Source organism: Notamacropus eugenii, chromosome 3 (genome assembly GCF_028372415.1).
Source record: "Notamacropus eugenii isolate mMacEug1 chromosome 3, mMacEug1.pri_v2, whole genome shotgun sequence".
Taxonomy (NCBI): Eukaryota; Metazoa; Chordata; class Mammalia; order Diprotodontia; family Macropodidae; genus Notamacropus; species Notamacropus eugenii.
Window position 1 is genome coordinate 109,604,708 of NC_092874.1, and position 12,918 is coordinate 109,617,625.

A 12,918-nucleotide genomic window follows, 5' to 3' on the forward strand; every position below is an offset into this window, starting at 1 on the left:
TGATTTCAGGAATTCTGAGAGTTCTCAAAAACTTTTTAGGGTGTTCACAAGGTCAAAATTATTTTCACAAAAATTTTAAGATATTTCATTTCTGATACAGTCCAAATCCATAAATTTAACCCATGTAAATAAAAGCTCTTTGGGGAGAGGGTTCTCAATAATTTTTAAGAATGTAAAGGGGTCCTGAGATCAGAGAGGTTGAGAAGAAAGGAACAGATGATCCCAAAGATCACTTTTATCTCTGATGAGCTATGAGTCTATCTTTGGAGTCCTGGTACCCACCAGAGTGGCCCACTCCTAGTAGGAATTTAATAAACATTTGTTAAATTGAAGTTAAATGAAGTCAAGGATGACACATTATGAGTCATTCAAAAATGCAGGCCCATGTAGAACTTCAGGGATGAATGATTATAAGGTATTTTTAAAAAATATTTTATCTAAATTTAATAAACACACACGCAAAATTCCATATACAAATGTCTAGTACATATAGTTTGCATATATATATATATACATACATATACATACACACAATAAGTCCAATACATGAATCTCAGAGCTGTCCTATTTGTGGACTTCCCTCTAAACTTTCCAGTTCTATTCTGGGCATTTTTCTTTATTCTATTTTTGGCAATGCTATCACTAGCTTCTATCTCCCTTCATTGAATACACTCCACCTCCATCCCAAGGAAAACACAATGCTTTATATGCATATTAAAAATAAAGGTCTGTTAGGTGAAGAGAATTAGAGAGCCAGGTTCTCTATCTTTGTACACATGTATCCTGCAGGAAATCATATGATCACAGAATCATAGATTTAGTTGGAAAAAACCTTTTTGCTTTACAGATAAGGAAACAAAGGCCCAGACAAGATAATTCACTTGCCCAAGGTCACACTGGTAAGAAGTGACAGAAGCATAATTCAACTGAACCCAGGTCTTCCAACTCCAAACTCGGAGAAATTTCAACTATAACATTCTGCCTCTCTCAGAAGCTTTCTGTATTGGCTCTTCCAAGAAAGGACTCTCTTTAATAAATGGAACATATTGTAGTACCTTAAGATCCCAAACAATTTTTATTCACAAAGAGGCTTCTCCAAGGATGATGCTCTTGTGAGCCAAGGATCTGGCTAGCATAATTTTTTGAGCCAGGTTCTGATTTTGATAATGTTAGCCTGCCCCAGAGGTCACTTACTCAGAGGCGCTCTGGGTACCTGCCCGAGCACTGTAAAAGGTCTTGTCTGCCACTCTGCTGTGTTTATGGTTTTGATTGGTTCTTCCTGATTACTGACCAAAGGAAAAGGAAGACTGCAAAACAGCCGAGGCTTCACCCCTGGAGACAAAGCACTTTAAATTAGTATCTGGTGTTGACTGTTAGGTTCTCCTAAAGAAATGGAGGGTAGGACAGTAAGAGGGATGACCTACAAACCAATCCTTATCCCTATTTCAGGCTGAATTTGTTCCCTACATTGGAGCCCTATAGAAAGCTTCCTAGTGACAATAAGCTGAGTGATTTGTACCTGCAATAAGGTGAATTTCCAGGAGCTGAATGTTTTGTAGTCCTGTCTCTGTCCCTGGCCAGGAGTATAAAGGCCATCTTCTCTGAGACTGCCCAAAAAAGCATTTCTGTAGGTTTTCCAATCTCAATCAGAGCCAAGATAACCCCCCTGCTAGATTGTCTGGCTGTGATAGAGAGACAAGAATTGTGACTTCAGAGGATGTATGGTAAAACATTCCTCTCACCTCTTGGCAGAGAAGTGAAGAGTAAAATATACATTTGTGTAGAGTGGTAGTCTGTTAATTTGTCTTGTTTGACTGTATATATTTGTTCCAAGGGAGTATACTATTGGGAGTTATTGGAAAGTGAGAACCTGAATAAAAAAATTTACAAAGAAAACAAAACAATAATAGAGGTGAGGGGGAAAAAAGGCAAAGAACAAGAGCAAAATGGACCCTAATGGGACAAGTGTTTCTGATGATCTCACCTGAGGCACAAGGACAAGTTGGGACCATAATGGGAAGAGATTTTTGGGGTTTCTGGCGGACTCCAGAGATGATTAGGGAGACTGGCTGAAGGTGTTTCTGTTGGGAGAAATGAACTATGAGTGTATCTTTCAGGGTGTCCAGAAGGGTGAGCTCACCAGTGATAAAGGTAGATTACCAGGGCACAGAGTACATGGAGGTCCTAATTCAGGTAATCTAAGGATATTTCTTTCGAAAGTAAGCACTGATATTAATACTTTCTCACTCTGCAAAATCAGATCCTTCTCTGCATTGGTGATCAAGCCATGCTTTGCCATTTTCTGTAACTGCTACCAAGATTCCCTTAAGTCTCCAGTTGTTGTTCTGATTCAACAGGAGCCAAAGAGACTATTGGTGAAGTTGAAGCCAAAGGGAGGATTATACATAGATCGTAGAATCATAGGGTAAAAGAACAGAATCTTGGAGGTGGGAGGGCTCTGAGAGGTCATCTATCTAGTTGATTTCATGATGTGTTGTGGGGTTGTCTCAAAGAATTCAGACTCAAACCATCTCCAGTCTGAGTAAAGGCATTTATTGGGGGTGCCTCCTCTCAGAAGCAGGCTGGGTTCCAAGAGGAACCAGCAACTTCAGTAAGACAAAACAGGCAATTTTAAAGTGTAATGATGCTGATTACATAACAGAAATTATGAATATTAAAAAGGCAGGAGAAATTTGACAAGAGATTAGGTAAGAGGGGAGGGGTCTCAGCCTCAGTAGAACTATGTTATTACGCACAATGTATACAGAAAAACCCATTGGGGGGTATGTATGTATGATAATGATAGTATAGTAAACTGTACATCATAAGTTCACCTAAAGGACAGTTTTTGTTATTACTGCACAGGTGCCTGCTTAGGAAAAGTCCCTTCTATTGTTTTGGGGTCTACAATCTGCTCCAGCACCTGGTAGTGCTGATTTCTGATTGGCTGGCTTTTGTGGTCCTGTCTGAGATTAGCCGGACATGGTTGTGGTTGAGTGCATGGATATACCTGCTGTTTCTGTGGAAAATATGAGGAATGGGTTTGAGGGCAGTGGCTAGCTAGAGTCAGGGGCTGGGACTCCATCACGTGGACATGTCTGCTATTCTTGTAGGGCATGAGTTTATGGACACACCTGCTGTTCCAGGGAGGTATATATGAGGAAATTAGGATATTGAGTTAGGAAAGGAGGAAGAAGGCAGAGTGGCTAGGTAGGGACAGTGGGCCTGCTGTTCAGTGAGGCCTGTGATTGAGTGTGGGAGCCTGTGCTGTGATTAAAACCAGATTGTGCGGTTAAATCGGGACATGCCCATTGTTCAGTGAAGCCCATAAGGAAGTTAGGACATTGTGACTGGGGACAGTTTTATTAGGATCCCATCAGGGAGTTGTCAAATGTGACCACAAACATTCCCATTGTCCCTAACCAGATTAAAATGTAATTGGGAAATATTTAACAAAACAAATTTTAAAATACAATAGAACATAGACAAGGTTAATAAGTTGTTTCCCAAGTTTTATGTATAGTGATCCTTGTTTCTATTTGAATTTGATAATATTCCTCTTGTCCAACCTTCATCTGAAGCATAGAACCTCTCTGACATTCTTTGTGAGTGAACTTCCAGCCTTCATTCGAATACCAAATGTTTCTTCCTCATGCTGATCCCTAATGTATGTCCCTATGGCTTTTAATTCATTCATTCTAGTTCTAGTTCTACTTCTTGAAAACTGCACAGAAAATGTCCAATTTCACTTCCACAGGAAACATTCAATCGGTTAACATTTATTAAGTGTCTACTATATGCCAGGCCAATCAATCAGCAAACATTTATTAAGCACTCATTATGTTAGAGGTACTGAGTATACAAAGACAAAAGTGAAACAAATAGTCCCAGATCTCAAGGAGTTTATCTTCTGTTGGGGAAGCTAATGTGTATTTTGTTGTTAATCAATCGTTTCAGTCAATGAACCCCATTTGGGGCTTTCTTGGCAAAGATGCTAGAGTAGTTTGCTATTTCTTTCTCTAGCTCATTTTACAGATGAGGAAACTGAGGCAAATAGTGGTAAGTGTTGCACAGTTACACAGCTGGTAAGTGTTTGAGGCTAGATTTGAATGCAGGACTTCCTGGTTCCAAGCCCAGCATTCTATTCATTGTACCACCTAGCTAACCCTCAATTCAATTACACAAACATAGATTAAGCACCTACTATGTGCTTAATTAAGTAAGCACCTACAATGTGCATCACATTGTTGTCTCATATTGAAGTCAACAATCTATTAAAATCTCAAGTCTTTTTCACATGCATTATTATCATCTATATCTTTCTCATCCTGTATTTATTTGTACAGTTCATCTTTTTTCAGTTGTAAAGTGCTTAGTCTTTATATTTATCCCTATTAACTTTAATCTTGTTAGGGATTATTGTTCCCGCTTTTGTTGAGGTCTTTTAGGATCTGATTTTGTCATCTAATATATTCTTGATCCTCCTTACTTTAATATCATCCACAGATATAATAATAATAGGCTACATTTATCTAGCACTTAATATGTGGCAAGTGCTTTAGAATTGGTATCTCATTTGATCCTCACAACAACCCTGGGAGAGGGATGTTATTACTGTCCCCATTTGCCATAATAATAACTGAGAAAATGACAGTTGAAAAACAGAGGCAAACAAACAGGATGAAGTGACTTGCCCAGAGTCACACAGTTAGTAAGTGTCTGAGGCCAGCTGTGAACTCAGGTTTTCCTGACTCCAAGCCTTGAATTCTATCCATTGTGCTACCTAGCCTTAGTTTATTGATTCTCCTCTCTGGAGTCTTGACCTTAGACTTCCAAGTTTGACCATTTATTCCTGCTTAACCTTTGTGTTGGCTCCCTGTTGAGTCTGGACTTGCTCCCAGATCAAAGGACTGTCACTCAAATGTCCTTCATGATAATCCTCCTCCCTAGCTTCACCTATTCAGAAATTGTGCCAAAGTATTTATATTTATAGGGTAGTCCAAAAGTATGGGAGCAGCCAGATGGCACCATACTGCATAATGCGTAGAGCCAGGAAGATCTCAGCCTCAGACACTTACTGTGTGTCCCTGGGCAAGCATTTAACTCTGCCTCAGTTTCTCATCTGTAAAATGAGCTGAAGAAGAAAATGGCAAATGACTCCAACATTTCTATCAAGAAAACCCCAGATGGAGTCATGAAGAGTCAGACAAGTATTATTGCAACTTTACGTGCAATATATATGTATATACATACGGCATCATTTCGTATACCACATATATGTTTGTATATATAGGGAATATGTGCATGTACATATTACATAAACATACATATATACAAATGCACATGTATGTAAAATATGCAATTTGTTTTCATGCAATGCTGTTCTATCACCACTTCTATATGATCTGTTCATTCTCAGTAAGATGTACCCTTCCGTGAGAGGCAACAGCCCTGACCTCATAGTCAGCAAGACCTAGGCTCGAATCCTGCCTTTGATATACACAATTGGTGTGAACTTAGAAAATCACTTAACTCCTTGATGTACCAGGAAATTCTTAAGTCTGCAAGTTGAGGACAGTTGCTGATCTGCTGTAGGAGAGAAAGTATTTCCTTGTATCAATGATAGTACAGATCCAGACCTATTTCCCCAGAAAAAAAAATACCCTTCTAGAGTCATATGCCTGAGCTCCATCCACTCATCTCAGCAAAACCTAAAGATGTCATGTACCACCCAAGTCTATTTGCACTAATGTTTGATCTTTCTTTAGTACCTCTGCTGGCAGCAACATTGTACAAGTATCCTTTATATACCAAGAGGTTCCCCGACAGAGTTTGCCTGAAAACAGTAAAAAATATCACTAGCAACTTGGTATATTTAAAAACAAACAAACAAACAAACAAAACTCTAAACTTGGACTAGGTACAGGGGTGGGGAACCTGTAACCTCAAGACCACATGTGACCCTCTAGGTCCTCAAGTGCGACCCTTTGACTGAATTCCCTTAACAAAAGGATTTGTTCTGTAAAATTTGGACTCAGTCAAAAGGTTTCACCCAAGGAACCAGAAGGCCACTTGTGGCCTTGAGGCCACAGGTTCCCTACCCCTGAACTGGGAGAACTGTTTCTGGAATTCTGACCCTAAGAGGGTAATTTGGGTCAGTCTTTTAATTTTTTCAGAAGCCTCACTTTCCTCCTTTGTAAAGTGGGGAGAAAAAAATGACCTATTTTCTACACTGTTGTGAAGAAACAACTTTGTGAACTCTAAAGATTTTAGAAAGAAATTGGTCTTCTGTAACTTTCTTTTGTAACAGACAGATGTCTAGGATTCTCACAATGGTTGTCTCTCCTGAGTCTTTAGGATAAAATGGGTGGCTTTACAATTCTTTGATCTGGCTAATAATTCTCCAGTAAATAGAAATGTGAAGAGAAAAGCAGTGAGTTTGGCAGGGTCTCAATCATTACATTCAATGAAATGTTCTAAATGATGATAGCTAGTCATATGTCACTGGAATGAAGACTTAATGGGTTTATAGCTGAGGAAGACAGCCATCACTAAACAGTGTATGTAAGATCCTTGAGGGCAGGGACCGGCTCACTTTTGTACTTCTTTCCCCAGTACAAAGTTCCTGGAACATAATAACAGGCAATTAACAAATTCATGACTGATTGACTTTGGCTTGTCAGCCATGCCTGGAATGTTCTCACTCCTCCACTCCAACTACTGGCCCAGGATGCTGTGGATGACCTTGGCTGACCAAGCTCTAAGCATACACAGTAAATGCTTCATCAATGCTGCTGACCAAAACTGATGATGCCTTTTTCATCGGCTGGTTTTCATGTTGAGGACAATGAACTTGTCCTAGGCTACTGTTCAGTCTGAACAAACTCATTCTTCATTGGAGCAGTCTCTTTTGCCTGCTGCACGTTTTGCTGACCCGACTCTCCTCTGACCCATTCATAAAAATATTATTAAAAATCAGTCTTTCCTTTCTGTAGTAGGAACTCAGTTCATTTCTAACAGATTTCTGGGAAAACTGTCCAATGCAATTCATTCAGCACTTTATCTTTATAAGGATGCTAGTGCTTCATCTAGTGGAGAAAAGGGTAATTTCAGACTTCCTAACTAGCAAAAAGCTTTTCTAGATAGCTGACAGTGTAGGGGGAATCCAAGAACAGGAGAAGGCTAAAACTAGAGGATGCTTTGGAGATCACCTACCTCATCCCCTTGTTTTATAGATAAGGGCACTGAGAATGGACTGCTTTAGCTCATCTGCTTTCAAACTGTTTCTAAGAGCTTATTATATAGCACACCACCCTCAAACAGTGATTGCTTTGGTGCTGTTAGAACTAAAGGTGCTGCCTTTTTGTTAAATAGACCACTAAGCTGCAGAATTTGATCAGGTAGCATGGGGGGAAATAAAGGCATGGGGTTGAGGGGGTCATGATAACTGCATTAGAATGTCAGGTAGAAGAAGGATTACATTTAGGACCACAAATTTAGAGGAAACTGAGGCTCTGAGGGTGAATAACTTGTCTAAGGTTACACAGGCAGAAAATGGAAGAATTGGTATTTGAACTCAGGTTTTCTGATTCCAAATTCAGGATTCTTTCCATTGTATCAGACTGCCTGTTTTAGTTGGCCCCAGGAGGCAGAGTTAGGAGCAATAAATGTTTTTGTCATTGCTGGGTCGTTTCAGTTGTGTCCGACTCTTTGTGACCCCATTTGGGATTTTCTTGGCAAAGGTACTAGAGTGGTTTACCATTTCCTTCTACAGCTCATTTTACAGATCAGGAAACTGAGGCAAACAGGATTAAGTGACCTGTCCAGGGTCACACAGCTAATAAATGTCTGAGGTTGGATTTGAACTCAGGAAAATGAGTCTTTCTGATTTCAGGTCTACCACTCTATCCACTGTGCCACCTAGTTGCCCCAGGAACAATGAATAGAAGTTGCTAAAGGGTAGATTTCTACTTAAGGAAAGCTAAACAAATGGGCTACCACAGGAGGCAGGGAGTTTCCTGTCACCGGAAGTCATCAAGTGGAAAATGGATGCCCACTTACTTGCTGGTGATATTGTAGAGAGGACTTCTATTCCAGCACTCCATGGAGTCCCTTACAGTCCCTTAAAGTCATGTCAGATTCAACACTTTAGGGAGAGATTCCCCCCTAACAGGTGGCAGAACCCCGGATACTTACACTCAATTCTATGAAGCTTTCGTCAAGATGGTGGATAGGGCATCAGCCCTGTAGTCAGGAGGACCTCAATTCAAATCCAGCCTCAGGCACTTACTAGCTGTTATCCTGGGCCTCACTTAAGCACTGTTTGTCTCAGTTTCCTCATCTGTAAAATAAGCTGGAGAAGGAAATGACAAACTACTCCAGTATCTTTGCTAAGAAAACCCCAAATGGGATCACAAAGAATCAGACACAATTGAAAAATGACTGAACATCATCATCTAGACAGAATGGTTTCTTAATCCCTCCATCTTTATGGACACCTTTCAGTGTCTCTCACTTTTGCATCCAGATAGTCTAGCTTGTCTTGTGATGAAGAAATATCAGAGATTCTCAGTTTTGTTTTCTTATAAAACAGTCCTCCATTTATTTATGTTGTGGCTTCCAAAGAATTTGCACAGCTATCTTTAGCTCTTCAGCTCACGTATGCCATGCACACCAACACACACACAGACACTCACACACAGACACTCACACACATCCATAGCAGGCTAAGACAGGGAAGAGAAAGCAGGTATGAGATAATTCAGATTTGGGGAGGTAGGATACAGAGATAACACAATTAGTAAGTGCTTACTGTTTTCCAGGAACATTGTAGAGTCAGCAAACCAGAACTAAGGAGCAGGGCTATCTTTTCTCTGTTACATTTTATATTCCTTACTGGGTATTGGGGACCACAGGACCACAGAGGCCAGGTGACTCCTGCAGCTAATAATGGATCATTTTGTTATTAACTCCAACTCTACAAAACATAATGTTGGAGACGTGTAAGGCGGGGAAGGCAGCCGAGATGCTTGAATCTTATGAATAAATACACAAACACTTTCACCTGCCTACAAATTTTGGATGAATTGTGAGCATCCAACTTCATGGAAACCAAGAAAGGCAGGAAAATCTTCCACTTCCTACACCTTCCCTCTGCCCAGGCATGGAAGGATAAGGGTCCCAAAATGCGGTGACATCATCGGGGAAACATGGGTGGATAAATTGTTTCACTGGCAGTGCAACGAAGCATGTTTTAATTTTATGCCCCGAGAAGCTTTCAGAATGTTCTGATGACAGAGAGATAATCAGCCATATCCTGCCCTCCCCTCCCACTGCCCAGGGAGTAGCCTGGTATTTTAGTTAGGAGGGAGGCAGAAAACGTAAAGATAGGCAACAAGAAAGAGGCAGAATATACTGGTAAATGTTTTAATGACCCACTTTCTTGGGAGAAAAATGTACTCAGGATCCACTCTTAAATTTAATCAGCATTTCTAATATTTTCTCCCTCACTTTCTTAAGGCTGAACAGTCAACAAAACAATAAATCACCAGCTGCTCATTTCTGAAGTGTAAACACACAAGGAAAATCTGACAATTGGCTCTGTAAGCCAGTTCTAGAACTGGCCATTGACCAGTGCTTCCTATTCTGTCTGCTGTTTCCTGGAATTGGTCAGTGACCTGGTACTGACAACAGAGGGAAACTTGGTGAGGCTGAAAAGGGCCACTCTCCATCTCTGAATTTTCTATTGAGTCGACGAGGGAAAACTCTCCTGCCCAAAGTGCGTAGAGAGAGGACAGAATTTGTACTTCATTACCCATATTGCTTGCTGCAATATTTAAAGGCATTGTTGTCTCTCTTTGTGTTTGTCTTATATTCCCAGTAAAATAGATGGAACCAGAATCATGGAATGTTAGACTTGGAAGAGAACTTCCTTAATTTGTTTTACTGTTTAATGTTTTATTAGTCTACCAGTGATCCAGGGAACCCCTGATTTACTGGACTGGAGGAACAACCCAATCATTAGAGACAATATGGATTTCTCAGTTACCTTTTGTTTTCTTCATTGAAGTAATTTCCCAATATACACTGCCCATACCATCCCTTCCCCACCTTGACCTCTGCCTGGTAACAACAGCAACAAAACAATTAAGCAAAACTGACCAACATGTTGACCATCTGACAACACACGCGATGTTTTGCTCCTATAATCCTTCTACTTCTCTGCTAAAAAAAAAAAAAAAAGTATTGCATCATCTCTTCTCTGGGACCAACATGGGTCACTGCAATTGAACAACTGGCCAACACTGCAATTGTCAATTCAGCTCTCTTTTTGCATTTTTATGTACATTATTTCAGTCCCTGGGCAAATTGTTCTCCTGGGTCTGCTCTCTTCAGTCTGCATCAGTTCCTAGGAGCCTTTGGATGTTTCTCTGTTCATTACAGTGATCATTTCTTGCAGCCCAATGATACTCTACTACATCCTTCCACCATAGTTTGTTTTGTCATTCCTCATTGGACAGGCACACATTTTGGTTCCATTATTTTTGCTAGTGTAAAAATTGCTGAAGAACTGGAGGGAAAATGGGTGCCTACTGCCTGCGGACTGGATGAACAACTATGATATAGGAACACAACAGAATGTTATTGTGCTGTGAGGAAGTATGAACATGAAGAATTCAGAAAAATTGGGTAAAATTTTATGAACTGATGTACAGCAAAATAATTAGAACCAGGAGAACAATTTTCTCATTGACCCCAAAGATATAAAAGAAAAAAACATTGGAAAAACTCCAGAATTACGATCAAGGAAATGACCAATCGCGACTTCAAAGGATTTAATGGCAAAGTATGGTCCCCACCTTTTAGAATAGTGGTATGCAGTAGGTATGGAATGAGATATACGTTTTCAGAGATGGCCAATATATTGATTTGATTTGCTTGACTGTTCTTATTTGATGCAAGGGAGAGTTCTTTTGGAGGAGAGAGGAAGGGAACATTTGTTCTGATAGTAATAGCAATACATATTAAAATACAACATTTAAGAAGAAAAAAAAGGTGTTGCTACAAATATTTCAATGTATAAGGAATCATTCTTTCTGTCCTTTGGGGACAGAAAGGTTCCTCCAAGGGACCTTGGGGTCTAGCAGCACAAACCCCTCATTTTACACATGAGAAAACTAAGGTACACTGACTTCCTAAGATCACATAGCTAGCCAATGACAGGACCCAGGTGTCTTGGACATTCCATCAGTGTTTTTTGTCTAGGCAGAAGCATTGCTTTCATTTGGTAGGTATGCTTCCATAGCGTGCTATACATAGTATACCAACAAACTAACCATATTTCACTTCTGGGTTGATTATTTACCTTTTAGGGAAACAAATTTTCATTCCTCAAGAAAGGGAGGATCCTATCCTCCTCTCTTCCTCCCATACAAAGACATGTAATTTAAATCAACAAACATTTAAGGATCTACTAAATCTCAATTATTGTATTAATTGATGGGAATAACAACGACAAAAGTGAAACAACTTCCCCTCAAACAGCTTATGTTCTAGAGAGGAACAGCCTAACCAGTACCATAAGCACTGGAAAATATGGTTGGTTGTCATCTGTGACATTCGTCTTATTTAGCCTCTGGTCATTGTTTTTGTGCCCTGTGTTTGTATGTCATGTCTATGGGTCTCTTTTTTCTATATCCTTTGTATATGTGTCTCTGTCATAGAATTATAAACCTGCAAGAGATTAAGGTCCATTTCCCTGACTGAGAGATTGATGTCCTGTGAAAAATCCCTGACAAGTGGTTATCCAGTCTTTGAGCACTTCCCTGACTGGGAAGACTATCAAAACAGGGTTGGTCAATGAAGGCACATGTTAGAAGCATGTGCAGGGGATTCATTCATCTATTTGGCAAATTTGCTTCTAGATAAGTGTGACTAAGTAGAATAGAGGGGCCTGACTCTTCACTTCCAGAAGGATTGCCTGATTATTAAGCACTTACTACGTGCCAGACACTATAATAAGCCATAGGGATACAAAGAAAAGTAAAAAAGAGTTTCTGCCCTCCAGGAGCTCACAAGTCTAATGGGGAAAATTACATGTAAATAACTAGGTACATGCAGAACAGATGGAAGAAGATTGTGGTATTCAAAAATTTGCTTACTTTGTTGAACTTAAGAATATGTTGTTCCTTTTGCTTTAAATTAGTGCTAATTAAGGGATTTATTGATTCATAATCTGATTTCTGGTATGGACATGGAGGAAGCCCCAAAATAACGCAAGCTGCCAGGAACAAGACGAGAGTTGAAAGATATTTTCTACTCCAAGCTGAACAGGAGGCAGGCCTGTAGCACTGGTTAGTGAATAGGAAGCAAAGAATTTTAAAATACAGATTTTATTTACATGCTTTTGTTTGGCGGCTGGCTACGGATTTAGATCTGACTCACAAAAATGCCAGAATAGCCCTGAGTTGCGTATGGACTGCCTCACAAAAGAGCTCTTACCAATTCTCTTTCAGGAAAAGGTTAACATAGCAGCTAAAATTCAGCAGAGAACCAGAAGATGACAGAAAAGAGGAAAAGACAGCCAAGAAGATGACACCAGCAACCTATAACTCAACAGAGAAAATGGAAGCAACAAGTGACAGCTATAAAGGAAGAGAAGTCTTCAGCTGTAATATAACTTTAGGAACATGAGTTGCCCTTCCTCTAATAGTTCCCTCTTTCATATATGTCCTTTGACTATGAAGGTAGCCCACTATTGGCCTGGGAATCTTGGCTGGGGGGGAGTGTCTGCATGTGTATAAATGAATTTTCCTTATTATTTGTCATGCTATTCTGTTCCAACTAAATGTTTCTTTAATTGAATAATTGAATTAATGTATAGTAATCCATCTAGTAAAAGAGAAACATTGGTGGAAA

The 12,918-nt window shown here is 39.8% G+C and overlaps 1 long non-coding RNA gene across 1 annotated transcript in view; it reads left to right on the forward strand.

Annotated features, from left to right (window-relative positions):
- Window positions 1-12,918, forward strand: part of LOC140530951 (uncharacterized) — a 46,733-nt gene extending 33,815 nt beyond the window's left edge. Inside the window, exon 3 of the long non-coding RNA XR_011976198.1 lies at window positions 12,516-12,918. This is a non-coding gene — a long non-coding RNA (uncharacterized lncRNA). The remainder of the gene's footprint in view (window positions 1-12,515) is intronic.